Source organism: Temnothorax curvispinosus, unplaced genomic scaffold (assembly GCF_003070985.1).
Source record: "Temnothorax curvispinosus isolate PA1 unplaced genomic scaffold, ASM307098v1 QBEX01007285.1, whole genome shotgun sequence".
NCBI classification, from domain to species: domain Eukaryota; kingdom Metazoa; phylum Arthropoda; class Insecta; order Hymenoptera; family Formicidae; genus Temnothorax; species Temnothorax curvispinosus.
This window is the reverse complement of record NW_020217065.1, coordinates 947,137-956,092: the sequence shown is the minus strand read 5'-3', so window position 1 is coordinate 956,092 and position 8,956 is coordinate 947,137.

Sequence of the window (8,956 nt, the reverse complement as noted above, 5' to 3'; positions counted from 1 at the left end):
CATGAGCTTGGCTGTTTATCGATAAATTTTAAATAAACTGTAAACATATATAGGTTATCGATTATTTTGTTACGCGCCAACGCTTGCGTCTAATTTACTTCAATATTTTTTATTTTTACCGTACAAAATATGTCTCTCAGGTCCGTTTGATAATAACTTTCATGACAAATTCTTTCGCGAGTCAAATTCGCTCACGTCACTTTCAGTTAAACAAGCGCATATAATGTTTCCCATAATAATTCATTTATCAAAAGTTACACAAACAATATTTCATTGACGTTTCTTCGTATCTTTCAAACGCCGCTGCAATCTCGTATCTCATAGCTTCGAGCTCTGTTTATCGAAATGTAATCTGATCCTTTTATCAAGTGATTCACCAAAGTGTACACATAAAATTAGAAAGAACGAATAAGCCTTCGGCGTCGATCGACTCGAACGAGACCGGCCGAAGTTGGGGTCGCGTGTGTGGAAAGTTCAGATTTAAGGCCACGCCGCCGCGTCGATTTAGCGCGTTTGAAGTGCATCCGCGGAACGCGCCAGACGCCTCTACTTAAGTTTATCGGCACGATTTTGACAGGCCTTCGGCCGCAGACGGCGAGCGTATAGCTCCCAACTACGGCAGGCGGGTTCTCCGAAGTTTAAAAGCGTAGAGATAAGGTAACACGCGCTTCCGAGCGGCGCCTTCCACTCGGGGGGGAGCCGGGGCGACTAATGCGGTTCGCGTTGCAGCGAATTAGCCGAGGCGCGCGTTGCGGCCGCGACACCCTGCGCGACGCGCCCGCGTCAAATTGAGACGAAATCTCGTTTCGTCGCGGCGCGGCGCGGCGCGACGCAAACTCGCGTCCCCCCGCGCTGCCAAGCCGTTAAGTACGACGTACACGTATGCGATACGCGAAACGTCTGCAATTACGTTGGGCGCTGTGTAATTCACCTAGCACGGAAACGCCATTAACATCTGATTTCGTGCGCGCATAGCGCCTAGCGCTGTCGTTGTAACGCGTTAGCTTTCTACCCGGGAGGCGAAGCTCGTTCCGACCTGGGGATCAATTACGACGGACGCGGCGGGAAACGCGGCGTGGATCGCAGGCCGTGGCTCGGCTCGACTCGGCGCGGCGGCTCGACGGCGAGCCGCGCGCAATCTTCGAATTTGAAATAATAGCCGATCGGTCGGCCGATCGTTCGGTCAGTGGCCTATCAAGTACACACGCGGGATCTCGAGAGCGGACATTTAAACGGCTATTTGAAGAGAGAACGATTTTCATCGGATATCATGCGAGACCGTTTATTGCGTCTTATATAATATCAATGTTGTTTTTCAAACAATCTTATATTTACAATGAAAAACAATGCATAGCATTTTTGCTGAACAATATGACTATTTTTTTACTGTCTAATATTGTTCATTCTATATTAGGCTAAGTTCTATAATTATCCTATATGTATTTTTGCTGTAATAAGCAATTAGTGACGCTGGTATAATATTTTATCGCGAAAGATAGCGAAATTTTATCTCTTTTTAAGAATACCATTCTAGAACAGCATTGCAACGATATCCCCTAACGCGTTGCCGTATCAAAACACGTTCTCTCTCTAATAGGTCCCAAGCCCTTTCGTGGCGGCAAAATGATTTCTCTGACTCGAGAACGCGGCCGGGGCTTGTTAGAATAGCGTGCAAATACGCGTCTGAGAAAGAAGACGTAATGAGCGCTTTTCGAGGTAATGCCTGGTTGCACGCAGAAATTACGTGCGAGTACAATCAAACAACACGTTCCCTGTGAGAATTATGAGATATACTTATCGAGTACAAAATTTGGAAACCGTGGAGAAAAACGCATAATCGCGGACGAGAATGATTGTTAGGAAAATTAGGGCTCGCGGGTATGCTATCATTGATATACGTCAACATATCAGTGACAGCATACATTAACGTTGTGTACGAAGTACGGGTATTATTGACTGCGAAATGAGACGCATTTCACGTGATGAGCGCGAAATACTTTGAGCGAATTTGCGGTTGGAGAGAGATCTTCTCGGTACCATTTTCTGAATAAACATATGGTGCTGCATACTCTCGAAGTATCTACTTTCGTATATGCCGTACATGTATTTGCACTTTTATTCGCGTAACCCATACCTTCCGAACACTCGATAAACCCCTATCGTACCGAGTATAAGGCTTTTCTCGGCTTTCCACACTTAGGCAACCATTAGCTGTATACCATAACCACAATGTTATACTTGTGAAGCATTAAAACCCAGTCTTACATTATAATTTTACAAGATGTGGAAACGTGCTACGCCATCGTAACACGTATCTTAAACTATACTTAAAAATCCTGTTATCGCGGTTCATTTTGCGCGTTGAACAAACAGAATTTTCTTCACTTCTCATTACATTAATAAAATAATTTATTTGGAGCAAATAAGGTAATGATTTAAAATTATATATTATATAACATTTAATATTTATTTATTTAATATTAAAATTATATTTAAATAAATAAAAAGATCAAAACACATTGAAAGCTTCTAACGCAAAATAAAAATGTATCGAATTAATATTTGTTTGAAAGATATACTTAAAAACGACTCTATACTTTTCTCTTAAAATGAAAAATTGAGTCGAAAGTTTATTAATAAGGTGCTTTGATTGATCTCAGTTTTTTTAACGTAACTTAATTGGATTAAATTGGAATACACCGTTAATATGGGTAGGCTGAGAAAAGCAGGGCGAAAGAAAACTTCGTATATGATACGAAACTGTGAGTGAAAAATTTTTGGAGGATTGAACGGGGAATCTGGGTCTCTTCGCGAGATATCCAATGGCAGGACGAGCGAGCAGACACTGACGAGATCGATCCACTTTGTCACCATAAAAGACCGACGGAACTTGAAGAGGGTTCCTCGAGACCCTTTTTAAAGCGAACGAGAGCACAAGAGGCGCGCTTTTGAGGCAGTAGAAATCTCCCGACCGCTCGCCCCCGCTTCATACAGTTTCGGGTACGTTTGTAGAGTGCTTAGATGTTTACTTTCGATCGTAAGAACTTCGTGGCCTAAAAGAATAGAGCTGTCCCCTGATAGCATTTATCGTCAGGAGGGGGACGGAGGGGGGCGGAGTTGCTTTCAAACGGTTTCGGTGCTCTTTGTGCATGAACGATGGAAAAACCGCGAGTAAGTTTCAAGGGGCGACTTTTACCGAACGTAAATAATAATTCCCCGATATTCGATACTAAATAATTACTTTGGGAGTATATTCACCAATAAAAATGTTTCGCAATTTTAAGGAGAAACTAATCGTCAAAAGAAATATTGTTGGACAAGTAATGAAATCGAAATGTGAACATAATATACGGCAATAAACTGCGAAAAAGTTAAGGATATGCAAGTTGTGCTTCCGCGAACTTGTTCGTCCACTGAACTATTCGATTAAGTATCAAAAAGTTCGTTCGCGGACTTGCATATAATGAACGTATAATTAAGAAACGTCAGTTTTAACACACGAATGTGCTATAAAAACATAACATTATCTCGATTTTACCCGACATAAAACGACATATCGCAAATGGTCCATCGATCACATTTGTTTCAACTAGGGTTTGCTGCAATCCACTCGGCAACGTACTCCACTCGCTGCGTCATTTTTCGCTCGCCGTATGAAATATATCGCGCACCTAAATCTAATGGTCGCGTCGTAAAACCTTCACAAAATTATATGGCAAATGTGTAATGGCGCCCAATGAATCGTCGCGGACAGTCAGCAACGAATGTAACCCGTCGAAATAAAATAACGAGCCTGGATACTCATCGCTAATACCTCGAAATGTATATTAACGTTCGAATGAAAAAAGCTTCCTTGCTATGATGGAGTATCAATAGTATCGTATATGTCATATCGTAATACTTATTTTTTATTAACGTTACATTTTTATTATATAGTTTAAGAGAAAATATATTTTGTGTGTATTTTTACTTCTCTCTCTGAATTACTCATCTCGAAAAAAATTATTGTAGGATTATTTATCATTTGAGTCAAAAATGTCACACGCAATTTCACCCACAAGTATATGATCAGACGAACTTATCTTTTTAAACATTTATTAACGTTTGATTTTAAGTTACGTTTCTGTGCGATGTATGATTTCGAAGATTGAGATAAATCTATCTCAGTTTGTATAAAATTCTGCTGCTGATTTAAATATGGTGCGGTCATAACTTTATAACTGCGCGAGACTTATGACGCTCTACGATCCATATATGTCCATCTCGCGAAACGTCTGCGAAAATATACAGGAAATACACTATGACGAGCTCAACGAACCTCGTGTTGGAGTACTGTTCGCATGCCGGATGTTGAGGTTCTCGGACACTCGGGACGAAATGAACGCGCGCAAAACGAAATAACAAAGCTTTCTGTTCCGAGGAGAAGAGCTTATCCGACTTCTCGTTCGTCTCTTTTCCTCATTGCACCGTTTGCTTCCTCGCGCGGGACTACCAGTCAGGATCGACGAATAAAGGCGCGGGAAAAAACCGTATAAATTGAATCGCGCAAGAAAGACGCAAAACGCGTCGGGCAAGAAAGGGATTCGATATTTTTTTTTGTCGTCCCTCTGTTTAAAAGGTTTTTCCGCGGAAGTTACTTTTTGTTATTTTACGGAGGAAATTCTACGTAAATATTGGAATACTATAACAATATATATAAAATATATTCGGAATTTTACGAGTGCATTAATCCAATAAATATTTTATCAAGGAATTACAAGAACGTTACACGATGTCAGAACCATAAAACGTGAATAATATAACATAACCAAAAATGTTACTGAGTAGATATACTAATTTCGGGTTTTATATGCTATTTTATAATTATAGCATTCGCGACACATATTATATTCACATTCATTTCACATATATTGTTCAACACTCGTCTTACAGTTTCACGCTCCAAATAATCGGTCTTGCCACGTAATGAACACCACCTCAAGTCTGTAAATTATATCAATGATATATCTGTCCAACTGGATTTATTATGTGGTTATATAACTCACAAAAAAGCGAATTGGTTTATAGTTGCTTGTCATTTTCTTATGCCAATTGCTCGTTAATACGATTATATCATCGACTTTCATGGACTACTGAGTGAGTTCTATTGACTTGATTAACTATTACGCATATCTACCATCGTTATTTAAGTTATTTATGACATTTAAACCGTTGCTCTGTACAACGTTCTCCTGGAACACATTGACGCCTTTAATTCAGAATTAATGCCGTATGGATTTCACTGTTAGATAGCATCGGCTCTCTCAGCAATTGCTGTTCGCGCATCATGCACTTCGATATAGAAGCCACCTCAAAACGGCGGCCCCACCGTGTTCGCCATCATTGATTATGCTTTTTTTGCGTAGCTATCAACCGCATCAAATTAATACCTTGTTCCGATACATACCTTGTATAAAGCGAAGAGCTTCTGGTAATTCGTGCCAACCGCAAACAGGCACGCAAGCTTCCAAGAAGACCGACCTGATAATATCACCTTCGTGATGTTTCCACTTTTATATCTCTTTCAAGAATTTAGTAACGTTTACATGATGTACAGACAACGTCATATTCGACTAGGATATATTCGCGATTATAAGCATCTGTTTCGGGTAGAAGATCATCAATATGCAAATGCTAAAATTTTTAAACCCGCCGCAACACCGCAAGGTTGCGGTTTTAAAGAAAGCATCCAAGAAAAGAGATGTTTCTCACCGAAAATCTGCATACGTTATCAAATAACTTTAAAATATTTGATCCGCTGGTAGTATTGTAATTTATTGATAATTTACTTTGCATTATCTATCATTATTCCTCGTTTTCGTTAAATATGTCTCATCATAATAACAATAATTATTTTTTTATGAAAAAGTTAAAAATCCAGAATTCCGAAATCGGACATTCGATGCTTAACAACATAATATTTTTACACGCGTTATTCAACTAATTTTCAATCACATACTGTTGAAATAAAAATTTTGTCTTTTACTGAAATTTTACTAGTCTGGCTGTGTACATGTAATTATTACTACTGATAGGGCGCATTCAATGAGGTTCCGAAGTGTACGCTCATCCGTAAGATCAATTTCAGGTTTATGAATGTATCCAGTGTACAAGCGTATCCGTCTCTATTTCGAACAATACAAACAACGACAGACAGCCAGCGGATATTAAATTTGGAACCGGGTTTTGTCTAAACGTAAGAATACGCAACGCCTGAATGCAGCGCGCAAGAGCAGTCATTGTTGCGAGGGGGGTCCTCTGGTGATGGAGCGAAATCCATTTGTCTCGCATCGCCCGGGTACCGGCTTAAAAGGCCTTTCCATCTCCTCTCTTTACTGTCTCAGGCCCGCCGCCGACCGGACGAAAATTACTCGTAACAAGATTTATTTCATTTAAATGAGGATGTGCGCTAGGCGCCCGACTAGAGAGACGCGCCATCTCGTTTTCTCATTCTCTCTCCTGCCTTTCTTGTCTCTCTCCCTCTTTTTTTCTTGAAACTCCTACTTAAGTAACGCGCATTGACCCTGAGGCGTGACACATCGCGACCTTTGCCGCGCGTGCATTCCCGCTGATTAGAAGAAATTCCGGAGCGATCGGACGGATCCGAGAGTGCGGTTAACAGATTTATTGACCTCCGTTGAAATCGCATTAAAATCTGTGTAGCAAAAGAAGACTTGCCCGAAAAGCAGACGACGGTGGGACATTGGGGAAATGTTTCAGTTTGACGAACATTTTGATGCTTGATAAACATGCGAAGCTATGATGAGCTATGTCTAATAAAGCAATATAAAAACATTGATAATTAGTTCTCGAAAATAGGAGCAAGCACATTTTATTTACATCACATTTTATTTTACAGAAATTAATATAAACGTTTATCGCATAAAATGCTTCGTAGATTTTAGCTTTATACTTTGCCTTTGACAATATTTTAATAATGCATTCCACTATTTTTAGTCTTTTATAAAGAGTCTTATAAAGAGTTATGAATAAATTGAATTCTTCCTTCATCACATGAACGTTCTCATCATCAGAATTGCAGTAAAAGTGCCTGTCTCATGTGTAGATAAAGAGGCTTATAAAATCGATTATTGACGATCGAGGGAAGATGCGACTTTAAAAATGCATCTCGACGATCGCCTTTCCTCTATGAATCGCGAAACTTCCACCACATAAGCAAACTGAAATAACCGTATAAAACCATAGCCGCGGATATTACGACTATCCTTAGAATCGACGTTGAATATTTTACAGCGCCTCGTCGAAGTGGCAATTTGCGCGTTGGCTCGAATTCGCGGCTTCGGATCCGCGTCCATAATCTGCATAAATTGGGTTGTTACTCTCGAGGAAAGCTAGAGTTAAAAAGTAAGTTTAAGGAGTTATCCCGTGAGAAAGTTCGGGCTTCTGATTTATAAGGCGCCGTAACGCCAAACTTTTACTTAACTCGAGCTCTAGGACGAAGTATAGTGTCGAAGTATCTTCGGCCGAGAATTACTTCGTAGCGTATTGAAATTACGAGCCTGCGAAGAAATTTTATTGGCATAAGAATTAATACGGTTCTCAGCGTTCCCGAGGTGTATCTCGTTTAAAGTTGCTTAAGTCTGACGCGATCTTCCGCCAAACGATTATTGATAGATACAAAAAACCATCGTGAACAATCATATTGAAATAGATTTAAACGAATAAATTTACTTAATTATGTGCAAACTCTTCAGCTTTCTATTAGTCTGCACTAAAAGACGATTTATTCTCTATAACTACCTGTTTTTCTGATAATTTCATAGACTATCTATTCCTGATTACGATACAACAACTATAATCCAATTTTGATGAAGAGCCGCTGTTTCTTCTAGTATACAGACAAACTTGAGGAACGAAAATTACATTAACGGTTATTTTGGTGTTCCGACTTATTGCAAGAAATTTCGCCCCCTTTTTCTTTCTTTTGTCAGCTCTCTTTTTCCCAATATAAATGTATGTCACGTTTTTTCTTTGATCTCCGCCGTGTGAAAAGGCTGCTTTCTCAGCCTCTTATCTTCCTTCATACTTTCCTGTCTACGCATTATTTTGAAGATATTTTTTTTCACGACGTTCGTGTGCGTCTTTTAAACTGTTTCATCATTTTCCGAGCACGAAAGTTACTTCATCGGTATCAATTTCGGTCGTCGCGATCACTTCCGTTTTGTATATTTGTGCAACGTATTTTAAAACGTTCGAAAGGCGTTACTTGTGAGAGTAGACAGCGTGTCACGACCCTCGATTGAAGAGCGATCTCTTTTTTTTTTGTACGTTCACGACACGTGTTACGGACATCTGTCATCCGTCACCAAGGAAGACACGTGTCAGAGCGGTGACTTGGTGTCGTAAATGCATGATGACTAAATCTGAATATCTTTTTATTAGGACGCTTGAACGCATTTAGCATAATCTTATATTTCTCATGAAATTGTCGATATTCTGTCTGATTACTTTAAGTCGTTAAAAATACTTAACACGGAAATCATTATAGAAATAGATATTGGAAAATGCAAAATATGTCGGATGTATGAAGCATATTTTTAGCATGCATATGAAAATATGTGGAAGTACGCATAAATACGTATTTAATCGTATAATGATGCTTTCAGTGCTTGAAATTTAGTGATATCTCATCCATCATAATTTTAATAATATTATACTGGAATTAATATGTAAATTTCAAACATATTTTTCTATTTTTGCATAGGACTATATTTAAAAAAAGAGGTATATCTTTAAAATTAGAATAAATGTTTTAAACATGATATGTGAGACTAAATATATCGTAAATTCTTATGGTAGATATTTTGTATTTTTGAGTAAACAAAATATTCTTGTTTATTGTAAAGTTGAACGAGTTTTCATACATCGATAAACGCATAGCAATTTGGATTCGTAA